The sequence below is a fragment of the Chelmon rostratus genome, chromosome 7, assembly GCF_017976325.1.
Source record: "Chelmon rostratus isolate fCheRos1 chromosome 7, fCheRos1.pri, whole genome shotgun sequence".
NCBI lineage: Eukaryota > Metazoa > Chordata > Actinopteri > Chaetodontiformes > Chaetodontidae > Chelmon > Chelmon rostratus.
In genome coordinates, this window is record NC_055664.1 from 1,206,163 (window position 1) to 1,221,770 (window position 15,608).

Genomic DNA, 15,608 nt, shown 5'->3' on the forward strand with positions numbered 1-15,608 from the left:
AAATGTAAGTCTATGTCATGTCCCCAAAAATTATGGAAACATGTCTGTGTGTGTGCATGTAAGAGTGAAATGTAGGAGTATCTGTGTGAAATAAAGGCTATCTCCTTGCAGCGTAGCAGAACCCACGCCTCTCTGGTGAAAAATGAATGCTTTCCACATCAGTGAAACATGTGAGTGTGAACCATCCCGTGCACACATACAGTAACACAGCGAATATTAGTGAGGGGGAGCTGCACAGCATGAATATGTATGAGTCTGAGCCAGATTCTCTCTGAGTCAACACATGTATGGATCAAAAAAATTGCCTGAGTGAGTGTGGGATGCTGCTTATCCAGCTGCCAGATGACCATGAGCACAGATAGCACTTCCTCAGGCGGCTTCAAGGTCAAAGCTGCTTTTTCACTCACTCTGTGTGTGTGTGTGAGAGAGAGAGACAGTGTTTATATCAGACACTTAAAATGTGTGTGTGAGTGAGGGAGCCAGTCATCTTACTGAGGTATTGAGGAGATAGTTGCTGTTGTGTCTAAGCATCCTCTCTCGTAGTGCAAAGCCTTGGAGGCACAGACATGGTTTGCCATTTGGTTTCATTATCTCTCTTCAGTGTATGTGTGTGTGTGTGTGTGTGTGTGTATGTGTGTTTGATGAAAGAGTAGGTGATCTATCATCTTTTATCTGTGATGGTCACTGCCTGAGTACCTTGGAGCTGCACCTCAGTCTAATAGTATTTCTTCTGCTTTGTTTTGTCCTCCAAGCGTGTACCACTGGGTTTCCCATGTGGGACAGAGCTTTGAATGCCAGTCTAATGAGTAAATGCCAGGTTACCTTTGTCTTCAAATTAGGATAGGTAGTGGTGGGTGATATGATGATAGACATTCTGAGGTGACTTGTCAACAATTTGTCAACCATCATTTTGAGGTTTTTGTATAGCATTCATACTGTAGTAACTATCCTTTTCATATTTCTGAGTGTATTAGGACAAAGTGGGCAAAGTTGTAAACATCTGTATTCTGTATATGTATATTTAATTACAGTCATTGATTGACAGTCCATATGTCCTGACACTGAAATAGTTTACCTGGATCCCTTTCCACGGTAATGATTGATCTTTGAAGTTTAGAGCATCTTCCAAGAATGCTTCTGTGTAGTCTCTTTAATTCCTACATGCCGTTCCCAAAGCAGCCTGAAGAGCTTCTTAATGCCAGCTGTCTGTGGTGCTGAGGATGATGCTGAATATACATTAAAGCAACTTTGCGTATTTAACTGTATGTAAGCCTTGTTATCTATTAAAAATACATTAGTCATCAAGCATGAGTGTTGCAAACAATGCAAAGGCATGTCAATGTCAAAAACCCAAATACAGAAAAAGAAAATGAGCAAAACATTTTGTCACCTCTCAGAATTTGTTGTAGGGGCCTCTGGTGCAGAAACTGCGATTTTGGGGACATGTTGGAATATTGCAACGTTGGTCCTAGTTGGGAGCAGAATTTCTGTGTTTATACTCATATTGTTTGAACAAATATACAAAACTAAGGGTTCATTTGCAGGGCTGAGTGCTGATGTTGTCCCATAACACCCTATATCATGAATAATAATCACACAACAGTCATATTTTTTATGAAGTTATTCATTAAAACTGTATTTACAAATTTACGAATACTGCTTTATTAATTCGCATGGGGAAGTTTATCTTTTGCATTCAACCACCCAACCAAACACAGCGATAGACTGTGCAAGGATCTTGTATCTGATCTGACACTGACAAACCTCCGGTTGCCAACTATCATTTTTCCAATTTTTGTGCCATCTGGCCAAAGATTAGGACCGACCCCTCCAATTGCAAGGCTGCTTCTGTAACCTCTGGGCCCTGCTGTAAAACTGGCTCTGCAGTAAATCATACCACTGTAAGAAATGTCCCTGTTAAATTACAGTAAACTACTGGCAGCTACAGTTGCCAGCATGAAACTTTCATTCTACAGCGTACCTACTGTAATCATTAACTACAGTTTATTACTGTATAAAAATTACAATGCAGTATAATTTGTAACTTTACACTATAATACTGTCTGTTGGTTGGTTGCATGATACTTTTTTTCTCGTCTTCCTACTGTAATCTCCATAACTAGTTTATTTCTGTAAAATGTATTATATAACGTAGTAGAATGTAGACTGAAAGCCCTGAAAATTGCAAGCACAGAAACAACTTGGATAAGTGAATGCCTTACAAAATGAGTCTTTTATTGAAGTCAATGCAGTATCCAACAGTAGTAACTGACAAATTTTAAATAATTTCATTTTTGTAGAATACACAAAATGTGATCCATAAAAACACCATCCCTCATCCTCAGGTTCTCAGTCTGCATGTCCTAATCCATGTTCCCTGAATTCACTTTCTTTTTTTCTTGAACTATGACAACATATGCCTATATCACAATGCATTTATGACATTTAGTAGCTAATGTACTTCAAATATTAAGATTATTGTAAAATATAATCCACAGCAACAATTAATCATGTCAAACATGTTCTCAACAATTTGTTTACAACTTACATTAATGCACACTGCCTTCAATATCCATCTTCATGAGTTATGATCATGTGAAATAGAAAGCAAGTGAAAGAACAAGCCTGGAACTGCATAAAAGAGACAACTGGAGTGACCTATACTGAACTTAGCAGACCATAATACTGAGACTTGTTACCTTGAAGTAACATGAGCATCAGAGTTCCGTTTCACAAAGCAGGTTTACTGAAAACTCTGAGTATGTTAACCCTGAAATGAGGGAAACTAAGTTTTCTGTTTCACATAGGAAGGTAAGTCAAACCAGAGAAAGAGGGGTAACTCAAGCCTGTTTCACAGACAGGGGTAAGTTAAACTCTGGGTCAGTTACTGCAGTAACTGACTCTATGAACCTAACCTGGTCAGGACCAGGTTTTACTCAAGGAACCTCGAGTTTCTCTGTGTCTCCGTCCTCTTTCAACCACACATCGTATTTCACTTCCTCATTCATTCATTCAGTCGGCAGACGAGTTTTGGCATAGTTCTGCCGTCTGTTATTAAAAAAAAATCATCAAAATATCAGTCAGTGGAAGTCCATTAGGCACAGTAGGTGGTGACTTTTTTCGTTAACATGGCATGTTAACGTCTTTTGATCATGATCACGTGGATGAAGGTGCAGCGATACTGCGCAGAGAATTAAATATTCGTCGGGAGAAAGTTATCAGACCACGATGTTCTTGCTTTTCCAGACACTTATCGTTTTTAGGCCACCACCCGTTCTTCGTGCATCTGCCTTCTTTCTGTTAGCTGAGTAAAAGTCTGTGTTAGTTTAAATATAGGCTTAATTATTTAACATAACATTATATAGATGAGAACACTTTTTTTTTCATTTTTAAATTTTATTTCATTCGTTAACAAAAAACAAAACATTATATGAACACAATATAACCAATTTTACAATGAAAGGGAGCCACTTAATATTTACTTTACAATGTAAAACATTCAAAATGAGGTAGCTACCTCCATGAGATCATGCAGAGGTCTTACCTGTTTGAACAATGTTTTTATATTTCATTTTAAGCTGCTGCCAAGTGCGCTTCTCCCCCGCGGGATTGCACCTAAATGAAATAAATTAATAGGCAACCATATAAGCAGTTTTGCCCTGTAATATTATTGTGATTTCAAAGGACTACATTTATACTCACGCATTGACCCGAGCAGCAATGTTCTCGCCGTCTCCCTCTTCTTTGCAGCTGCAGCGGTGTTGGACTTCCGTCTAAAAACGTGTTCATATTCGCTGTATGAGCGCATTAAAATGTCTAATTTCCAGTGGCGTGAAGTAGGCAGCCTTCCGCTTCCCCGTTGCCATGGTGACTCCTCAAATCGGGGTTCCATTGATGCTGTCTTTTTAAAGTTGCGGTGCACGCGCTTAACTCGAGGTGAACCTACTCTGAGTTAATCAAACTAACTCAAATCTGCTGTTGTGGAATCGAAAACTCAGTTTCCTATCTCAGAGTTGATCAACTCAGAGTTCAGGGTTACACTCAGAATTTGTTAAACCTGCTTTGTGAAACGGACCCCTGGTTGCAGTCTGGCTATTCCTTTGTGAAAGCAAGGTCCAGTGTGGGGAGCCACATGTAGATCAACAGTTGCTTCTTGGACGCCACCATCTCGCTGGCCCTTGTTCCTCTTATTGGGTGGATACCAATGAAGCGCCTGAATGGATAATAACAGAGAAAGCACATATTAGATGTGATAAGTAAAGATTGTCTGCGCATAATGCATTCACCAAATAAAAATTCTAGAATGTTTTCTTATGATAATCACCTCTGTGTCCTGTAATCATGAGACAATGTTGTTTCTATAAATTGTTTTATCATTATGAGAAACAAAACATGTTTCTCCACTCCAGAAGAGGGGAAAAGCACCATGACACATCATACAGAACTTAAAATAGCTCAACAACAAATGGTAAAATAGAGCCTAGTCCTTCATGTAGATTTTAAAACAACAGAATATCACTTCTTAATAGAAGATCACATCTTACCTCGGACGCCTGATTAGATTCCAAATTACCATGAGTTAAATGTGAATGACCAAGCTAGCTAACTCAGCTTAGTTAGGTGATTGCATAGAAATCCAGTCCTGTGGCTATGAAAATCAAAGGAATTGACACGTTACTGGTAACGCAGTTTAGCAGAAAGATATAAAATGTTGTCCACTCAGCAGCTAAATGTCAGCTAACATTAACTGAAAACACCTGCATGCATACTAGCGTCATGCAGTCAAAACAAAAACTAGACATGAATACAATATTAATTCAGCACAAAATGAGATAACCGGGTAACACTGACTTTGATAAAACACAGTTACAGATGGAAGGTGCTGGAACGTGTCTGTTGTCCAGGAGGACAGCACCACTTCGCTGCCATTCGGTCAAAGTAGAGTGAAAATTGTCACGTCTGTCTTTTCTTCTTATTCTTCCCTTTACCCTGAGTAAAATCCATGATTCACAATAGTTTATGACTATTTTTTAGTATCTCTACATTGACTGTGTGCTAAGTGAGGTGGTGGGACTGGAGGCCACATGACTTTGCTCGGATGGGTAATGGACGGACTCAAGCGACAGTGAAAAATAAAGAATACTGTATTATACCTTTAAGATTTTACAGTAGCTTGTTGTTAATATTTTGTTCCTCAGAGGCATCGACACTTACAGTAGTCAGCTGTGAAGAACAGTACATTACTGTACAAAATGTCCTGCTGTGCAAATAAAGTTAGCTGCCATAATGAATATAAACAGAGTTGCAGTTCCAGTTCACACAGTTGTTCTAAAAGCAGCCGGGTGGCAATGTGACCCTCCTCCAGTTCAACCCTCCCATTGATTCTGTGAAGCCTCAAAACCTCTCTTAGTGGGAGGAGGGGGTGAGCTACCTCATGCTAATCAAGAACACACACTCACACATATCTGTACTCCTCAGTAGTTCCTTAAGTGTTTCTGTGAGAAAGAGGGGATGCAGAAAACACAACAACGAAAACCTGCACGCCACAAGGAGCCAGGTAAAACCATTACATGCATACAACAGAAAGAGAAGGAGAGGGAGGAAAAAGAAAAGGGTCAGAGAGATGGAAATATGAGCCCTTGACTGATTTACAGTGAATCCAATTTCTCTACAGAGTTGGATAATGGGTTAATATTGCCTGCTTTCACACACACTGAAAATTCATTATCACCCACATACACACTCTCTCTCTGCATTTTAAGTGAAGGAGGGAGTGAAGGCAAGAAAAAAGAGGAGGGAGCGAGGTGAACAACTGAGCAGAGAGACTGAGTGAGGAAAAAAGCAAAAAGGAAACAGGAGGAAGTGAAAAGAGGTTAATTTAAACTGGGAGGAGGAGAGAAAGGAGATATGGAAGGAGAGGGGACAGAAGGATGAAGATGCAGGGATATGCAACAAAAGGAGGGAGGGAGGGAGAGAGAATGGGAGCAGATAAAGAAAAGGGGAAAATAGTTAAGACGTTATGGAGCAAGTGATTAGGAGAGGATAAACAGAAGGAAAGAATTGTGCTCTTGTCTGAATACTAACAAGAGCAAATGAAAGGTAAGGGAAGGAAGAAGGAGTCAAAATAATTGAAGGGGGAGGGGAGAGGAGGTGGAGCTTTGTGGAAGAAAAGGTGGGAGGGAGTCTAGAGGAAGGGAAGAAAAAAAATGTGAGAAGCAGGGAGTGATGTGACACATTGAATGAGAGCAAGCAGTGGAACAAAGCTGACAATTCAAGAGAGTAATGAGTGTGTGTGTGTCTGTGTGTGTGTGTGTGTCACATTGTTATGGTTATGGCTAGGGTAAATCTCCAGGAAATGAATATAAATCTATAATGTTACAAAAATGATGGAATCATGACTTTGTGTATGTGTGTGTGTGTGTGTGTGTGTGTGTGTGTGTGTGTGTGTGTGAATGCTGACAGAGGGAATTCTTCTTTTGTGCCTCTCATTGTACCCAGACAGAGGAGCTTGCTGGCACCTACCTATTGGCCATTGGTTCAGAAAAAAGCATTCCTGAATGTGATTGGTTGGCGGGGTCCAGCCCCCTTCTCCTCTCCCAGATCTCCCTGAGACTCCAGATCTTCTCACATATGGGCCAATACGGGCCACTCTGTTGTTGAATATTTGTTTTTGTTTTTAATTATTTTTTTTTACCCAGTAGTCCAGTGTGAATGGTGCAGTCTCATTAAATCTGGTCTCTGGTTAATACTTACGTTTTAACACCCTTGATAACTGGAAAAACAGCAAAAACATACAGTACTATTTTCCCAAGTGCCTTTAATTGTCCTTGTACAATTGCGACAATGAATCATTTCACAGAGCCCCCTGAGGTCATTCATATGTTACAAAAACATATGTTACAATCTTATTACTAAACTCTAAGTAGAAAAATATTTGTAGTAGAGAGTTTCAATCACAGAAAGAATAGGACTTCAAATATGGACCTTCATAAAAAAAGTCATGTTGGGAAAGATGATAGAAAGATAAACACAGATGATAATCACTGTCATAAACGTTAATTTAAACACAAGATACTTGTGCTCAAAAAGAGGATTCATTCTCAGTGAAGAACCTTGGAGCTCTAATCTGCCTATATACATGCCAAAGAGCAGTGATTCCTAGCACGTCTCTGGGGGTCATCAGGTGGAAACCTCCCTTCAACAGTGTTTCGCCTACTTAGTCCCACTACACCTCCAGGAGGTTAGGCAGTGAACTCCGGCGTCCCAGAGTCACCCCCCCTAGTGCCAGTTCACACTGCTCCTACACAATCCAAACAGCACCGCCACGTTCAACTGACCCAGAGATGCTCCAGGTAGTGGCCAGTACCGATGCTACCATTTAGCTAATGTTACGTGCTAACCGCTACCTGCTAAAAGGAACAGAAGAAGACATTAAAGCTAGATTCACCTATACTGTTAATGTTAATTGCTAGCTACCAATACTAACTGCTAAGATACTATCATACTCTCACCGCTTTAGCTATTGTTAGCTGCTACAATGCTACCACAGGCCTAGATGCCACATGTAACTGCTGATTGCCACACTACCATCATCTACACCTGCCTCTCACCAACTGCACCAAAAAAGCGGGGTGGGAATACAAACCCTGGTTCGGGTAGGGGGTAGAAAATAAAGAGGTAGAGTCAAAAGATGAAAGTAGGGATTGGATACAGACCCTTGTTCGGGTAGGGGGTGGAAATTTTAGAGGGTGCTGAAGGTGGAGGCCTAAACCACAGACTAGATTTAACAGCCTCTTCTAACATTTCCTTCAAGAAGCAACAAACCCTACCATTTCCTTCATAAAGCAAACAAAGCAGGAAAACAAACCCTAACATTTCCTTCAAGAAGCAAACGAAACAGGAAAACAACCAAAAAAATCAAAAAACAAGCCAACTCTGTATCTTACAACGCAAACTCACCTGAACAGGCCACATGGTCCCAAAGAGAGACTCTAGCTGGCCACACCCCCACCTTATCTAAACTTCCTCTTCCTGGTTCTCTTCCTATTGGCAGAGCGAGAAGATGGGTCGGGGAAAGCAGAGCAGAGGAGAGGTGTCTTGTTCAGACTTTAACCTCTTCTCCCGCCGGGTTAGGCATGCATGTCTTCTCAGCACCTGATTATGCCGCCATGTATACCGGCCTTGTGATAAGCTAATTCTACAACCTGACAAAATGTGCTTTAAACTTGCTGTACCTGAGCAGAGTGGGCACGATTGATCGCCCTGTACCCAGAGACTTAGGTTCTGCGGGGTTGGCAACACATCGTATGTCGCCCCTATCAGAAATTTAATACGGCCTTCCTCCATATTCCACAGGTCCCTCCAACTAAGTTTCCTCTTCTCAACACCTTCCCAATTCAACCATTGTCCCTGTTTGGCTTGACCAACTGCTTTTGCCCCCCTTAACAACTCCTCCTGCCTACGCACCTGTTCCACTACAAGCTTTCTTTTCTCCTTTAGACCTGCTTTATTCCACACTGGTTTGCCTGGGCCAAGCCCCAAGCCTCCCCGGCCAAATTGAACATTTCCTACTATTTCTGCATGCCTAAGAGCTGCCTCTGCCTCCTGCACTGCTGCCCTTGGGTTCCATTTCCTCCCCCCAGAAGGATTCGGAACCACATTGCTAACTAACATGTCCTTACTCCCAGATAATAAAAGTTCTGTCCTAACCTTAGTGCATTTAAACTCCTCTGTTAGACTGGATACTGGCAGCTGAAGCATTCCTTTCCCATACAAAGCTACATTGCTTAAGCACCTGGGAGCACCCAACCATTTTCTAATATAAGAGCTAACTAGCCTTTCCATTCTCTCTGCTACAGATAATGGGACCTCATATACTGACATTGGCCACATTAACCTAGGATACAAGCCAAACTGCAAGCACCACAACCTCAGTTTTCCTGGGAGCCCTGATTTATCTATTCTCTCCAGCCCTTCTGCAACATCCTTTCTAAATTGCACAACCTGTTCAACATCATTCAGGTCCACATTGTACCACCGTCCTAGACTCTTAACTGATTTCTCCCTAATTGTTGGGATTTCCTCACCATCTATAGCAAACTTCCTATCACTTACTTTCCCTCTGTAAATTGAAATACTCCTTGATTTACTAGGCGTAATCTTCATACTAGCCCACCATTCTGCCGTCTCTCCCCACCTACGACCCACTTGGAAGCCCTAATAATTACCTCCATAGCCATTGTGAAAGCTAGCGGGGAAACTGTACATCCTGCCATAATACCAACCTCCAATCTTTGCCAGCCTGTTGTGAGCTCTGCGCTACTTGCACACAGTCTGATGTCTTGGAAATATGCTTTCACCAAGTAAACAACTATCTTCAGCACCTTAAAGTAATCAAAGGAACTCCAAATAAGGTTATATAAGGTCACTGACCCAAACGCATTAGCCAGATCTAAAAATACAACATTCAAGTCTCTTTTCTCCCTCTTAGCTGTATGAATCTGATGCCAAATCATGCTAGTATATGCTCTAAGCATCCCGCAAATCCTGGTATCCCTGCTTTTTGCACTGTCGTATCTATCATACCATTCCTTTCTAAGTAATTAGCCAGCCTCTGTGCTACGATACTAAAGAAAATCTTTCCCTCAACATTTAGGAGAGAAATCATCCGAAACTGGCTAAGGTCCGATGACTCCTTCTCCTTAGGGATGAAGACACCTCCTGCCCTGCGCCATGCTCTTGGAATACTTTGTTTCTCCCAAACTATTCTCAGGTATCTCCATAGTGTCCTTAAGATGCCAGGTGCACTCTTATAGGTAGGGGACTCCATTAGGCCCTAGGGCCGAAGAAGCCTTTGCACGCCTAACCACCTCCACAACTTCTCTCCACCTAGGTGGGCTCACATCCATTTCCTGCTCCACTTCCCCTAATGGTGGCATGTCAGGTGGAAGACCTATGTTCCTATTCTCCTTTGAATCTGAATACGTCGACTTCAAATACTGTTCAATCTCTGATTTCGTTGCCTTAAGTTGCCCTCCTTTTTCTTGTGACATAGACTGTCACCACCTATGTACTGCACATAATGGAGTGACCATAAATGAGATACATGCACATGCAAGCCCTGCCTCATTCATATATAATTTATGTGAGGATGAAGCACAGGCTTGGGTATTTTGAGACTTTTTCCTGTGTACACAATAACTAAAATGCTGTGACTTCCTTGTTTTGATTTTGCTGAGAACATAAGTTACATTGTGTAGTATTTCCAACATTGATCACATGCAAGGTATTTTTTTAAATCATATTTCCTTTTTTTTTTTCGTTAAGACACAACACTGACAAAACAATGCAAGGAAGACAAAACCAGTAAATACAGGTCAGTTAACTGAATTTCATGGGGATTAATAGAACAGTTTGTGTCATCAAAGGTGTGTGTTTTCACACACACTGTTATCAAGACAGTCCCTCTGGGATTTCTTTCCAAAAGTGTTTAATGGGTGTGCAGTGCCAGGTGGTGTGAATATAGCTATCCACTCTATTTTGTGTGCAATTTGAACTGTTTTCTGACCAGTATAAAGGATTTTTGTCCAGTAAAGTGAATTCTGTGGAGTACCCTATATTTGATGTGTTGTAGGTTGGCATTTTATGGCAGAAGGGATGTTAATTAACTCGAGTTTGAGGGAGGAAGATTTAAGTTGGTGGCTGTAATGTCACATTTTGTTTGAATGATGATGATGGATAATTTCAGTTTCAGATCTTCCAGAAATTTTTTGCTGCTAATGCCATACTTCTGGATCAAGTGGGGGTCTGAAACCAGCGTGTGTTTGAGGTTTGTGATGATTGTTTGTTTCGAATAGCGGGGTGAAGTTGGGTCCGACAGCCTGGGGGAATATTAAATCCTTGTGGCCTAAACACGTGATGTGACCTGTGCAGAAAGGGACAAGTGGTGTGTAGGCTGCCAGTGCAGTGCAGCTCTCCTGCCACACAGTGATGCAGCTGGTCAGGATACTGTCAATGGTGCCTTGGTAGAAAGAGCACATGGTGGGTGCTGGGCTCTTGCTCTCTTAAATTTGCAGAGGAACTACAGGCACTGCTGAGCTTTCTTGCCTGATGCAGTATTGTTTGTCCAGGAGAGGTCCCCTGTGACATGCACACCAAGAAATCTGCTGCTTCTCACCCTCTCCACAGCAGAACTGTTGATGGTCCGTGGGGAGTGTTGGATGTGGGTTCTCCAGATGTCAGTAGCTAATCTAACTAACTGATACTAATCCCCTTAGTTTTCCCCACATTTAGGGAGAGGTTGTTTTCTCTGACCCACATGACCGATTGGTTCACCTCAGTCGGGTAGTTTGTTGCATTGTTGTTGCTAATAAGTCCCACAGTTTTCATTTGTTATGTGATTGATACTGTAGTTCGGTGCACAGTCATGGTTCAGCAGAAGAAGAACATACATTCTTGGAGGGCCCCTGTGCTCAGTGCTTGATGTGTACGACCTGTATTGCTTGTGATCTCTCAGTGAGAAAGTCCAGCAACCAATCACACAGAGAGGTGCTCAGGCCCAGCCGGTCCAGTTTTCATATTAACTACTGAGGGATGATGGTATTGAATGCTGAACTGAAAATCTTGAAACAACATTCTCACATAAGAGCCTCTTGTGTCCAGGTGGTTGAGGGCTGAGCAGCAGATGAGACTACATCATCAGGGAAGCTTGATATGCAAACTGAAATGGGTCTAGGGAGGGAGGATGGATCATATTTTCTGCATCTCCAGCCTTTCAAAGCACTTCATGATGATGGAGGCTGGTGCAACAGGGCAGTAGTCATTGTAGCAGGATGGGGATGACTTCTTTGGCACCGGTATGATGGTGATGGCTTTAAAGCACGTGGGGACAACAGGTTGGCCCTGGCTGTTCTCAGACCAGCTGCGTACCCGATACTGAAAGACGTGCTCCAAGCCTTCGTCGGCCTGTGGACATCCTCAGACAGCCATGGCTTTTGGTTAGCCCAGGCGGTGATGGTTTTAGTGTCAGTCCACACAGAGTCTCTGTATATTCATAGTGTTTGTTGTGAGTGGCTGCCTGCTAAACATGTCCCAGTCTGTGGTGTCAAAGCAGTCCTGAAGTGCAGAGGTGGGACCCTCTGGCCCCACACGTACTTCTGTCTGAACCAGTTTGGTGACTTTCACCCATGGTCGAGCTGGCATGTTAGTATTTTGAAAATTTAAACACACTTTCTCTGCCCTCCTTGTGCATCTTGCTCGTTATAGCTTTAGCAATTTATCTGCCTAGCCTGGTGGAAGACTCTGGTCATCCACAATCAGAGCACAGGTGCGCGCGACTAGACAGGTATTTAGGTAGACAGGTGGGTAGGCCATCCAACCATTTCATTTGGGTTGAAGGGTTCCGTCATGATAGCTAACCTGATGAACCACTCAGAATTGCTATTGACATTACCTGAACAGTCACCCACCAGTGATCACTGCCAATTGTGTTTGAGTCCAGCCAGGCTTGAATAACTACATCTAGGAGCAGCTCATGAGCTGATTTCCCACTGCACCAGCCTTCGATTGAAATAAAAGAAGCAGAACAGCACTTAGTTTTGGTGCAAACTATTTCTATTTAAAGAATGCAGTGTGGAGGGTAACTACTTGCCCCCTGTACAATAGTTTAATTGTACTGTTTGTGCTGTGGGAGCTCTTAACTTCATTTGTAGGCAGGAGAGGATAATTAAATCACGTAAAACTGAAATATAAAGACAAAACAACTCTGATAGAGCTCACTTTACGCACTTTCCTAACCTGTACATCTGTGTGTGAGTGTGTTGTTGTAAGTAGTTGTTGTGAAGATTGATATTGGGTGACTGACTTACTTCTTTACCTGTTTGCTAAAAATAATTCTCTATATATACATAGCCAGGTAGGGGTGTTTTATTTTCCTGAGCGGGGGGGACAGCTGATCTCAACATTGTCCTACTGTGCATACTTGGCTCAGTCTGTTAATTAATTTGTATAACCAAACTTATTCCATTTTTTTGTTTTTTGTAACACCAAACATGTCTGAAGTGGCTATACTCTGAGGTGTTTGATGCATTTTTAAGTAACGTCTTTTGAAGTGGTAGCAGAAAGACAACTTATGGCTCATGGGTAATTGAGTTTTTTCGGCCCATTGGATGCCTTTCTGCTGATTGATGTGTTAACCAGAGTCGACAGTCATGAGCGCCAGTGTGCTGTAGTTCTCTGTGTGGATGAGATACATACACACTCCCTCCCTCCCTCCCTCCCTCCCTCTTCCTTGGTCTTCTCCTGTCTTGTTGTGCTGTTTGTGTTCTCCACCTCTTACGCTTTTCCCTCTCGTCTGCCTGTCTGTCTCTCTGCCTCTCTTCCTACACTCCTTCCAGATAGAGGAGGCTGTAATTATCACAGTAGGACCGAAAACAACCCCAGTGTTTGCCAGTGAGTGCCTCTTAACTGCCAAAACATTTTCACTCAGATGGTGTGTGTTTCTTGTGTCTAGCGATGGTGGTTTTCCTTAAATCACATTTTAAATTAAATTCAACAACAGTTCAGATTTAGACCTGTTCTAGAGTGTAGATTTACATCCGCTTTATCTATATTTAGCTTTCAGGTGTATGTAAAGAAGGGTATAGCATCTGGTCTTCACATATGATAATTCAGCCAGTGTTGCAGCTCATTGCTGCTTTTTAGAGTTAAAAAGACACCAATTGGTCCAATGGTACAATAAAAAGTCTCCAGTCAAAAAACCATTTGCATGGAGCAGTCAGGCCTTTAATTGCTGATAGTTTAGAGACAGTTTAGAGTAAAATGGGTTGTCTGTCTAATTTAACAGTTTTGTGAATCATTCATTTCAAACAAAAGTCTTCAGTAAGAATTTGATGAAGACTTTAGACATCATTGTAGTCACTTACTTGTGAATATTGGATACAGTCCAATTTAACAGTTTCACCAAAGTCACCAGCACCTACTGGACTCAGTGTAGTGCTAGAAATGAAGAAAAAATTCCACCTGAGTACACAGGTCAGATGCAGGGACTGGAAGTCAGGGCAGAAAACAGATGTGATGGCTTGTCCTCACTTGTTGCCTTTATTGTTGCATTTAAAGCAAAAATATCTTGCTGTTCATGTGACTGTTGCAACTGGCAGCTGATTGGTTGGAGCCCCGCTGTAGATACATGTTTACTGCTGTCTGTCTTCACACACACTCTCTGTGTGCTGTGAGTCATGGGTAAAGAAGTATTTTCAGTCTTCTGCTGTATATTATGTTGTTTACTCTGTCAGCACCTCACTATGTGTGTGAGTTAGGGTTGTATATCTCCACCACTGAGGCCGATTCGATATGCATCTCGATGCGCTGACACCGATACGATACAGTTACGATACACTGAAGCTCCCATCGATACAATGCGATACGATTCACTCCTGCTCACGATACGATGCGATTCAAAAATGATTTGATAACGATATGACTTAACTATAAAAGGATGTTTCGATATGATGTGATCATTCAATACAGTTAGTTGCAGTATGAGAGAGTAATAGTAACATCAGGTTTTTTACCTCAATAGCACAATTCTGCTTTACTGTCTGTATCGATTTGAGGGATGTATTTAATATTTGTTTTTTTATGGAGTAACCAATAAATCATATTTTTAAAAAGACATATTTCAGTAGACAGAGCATTCAATTGTATTTATAAATGGCACTCCTAACTCCCAATTATGTTCTCTGTCTCTATAATTATACAAAATGTATAAAACTTCACAGTTAAACAGTTTCAGAAAGCACAGTATTAACCATGTGAATAGTGCAAATAACATGACCAGCAACACATACTACTGTCTGCCAGAATGATGTGCTTGTTTCAGTAAGTTGACTGATTTCTTACAAAGAATGAAAATCAAATAACAATGTTTTACAGAATCAAGTGTAAAAAAAAATAAAACTATAACTGGCAGCCAGCAACAGCTGCTGTAAACAATACTCTCACCAAGGGGCTCAAATAGAGGTATTTCTTCCTAAAGTGCAGTGTCCATAGTGCTCCTGTGTATTAGGAGGAAAACGTATTGGTGTAATTTCTATAAGAAATTGAACATGTAAATAAATAACATTTCCTAACAAGTCTTTCTTAACTGCTCACAATGTAAGCAAAAAACATCAACTACTGGCAATCAAACAATGCCATTTACTGCAAACACCTCACTGATCTACCTCATATGGCTTAGTTTCAGGTTTTTCTTTAGAAATATTAACTGGTCTACATGTTCTGGGAATAGCAAACTGCGCTGAGCAGTGAGCGCTGAGTCTATTTTTTTTTATTCTGCTTGTATTTATCTTGTTATTTGTGTTTTACCCGCACTGTAAAGTATCCTTGAGTGTTCTGAAAGGCGCTTCCAAATAAAATGTATTATTATTATTATTATTATTACTATGTCACCAGCGGTATTGAACACTGTTCAGAGGGAACGCTTGTTGCGTCGTGCTGCCGACGTACTTGATAGCCGCACGGCATTGTTTGCAAATTGCGTGCGTCTTGTCTCGCTGACCCCCTCACTTAAAAAAACCCAAAATATTGCCACACGTTTGATTAATGTGTCT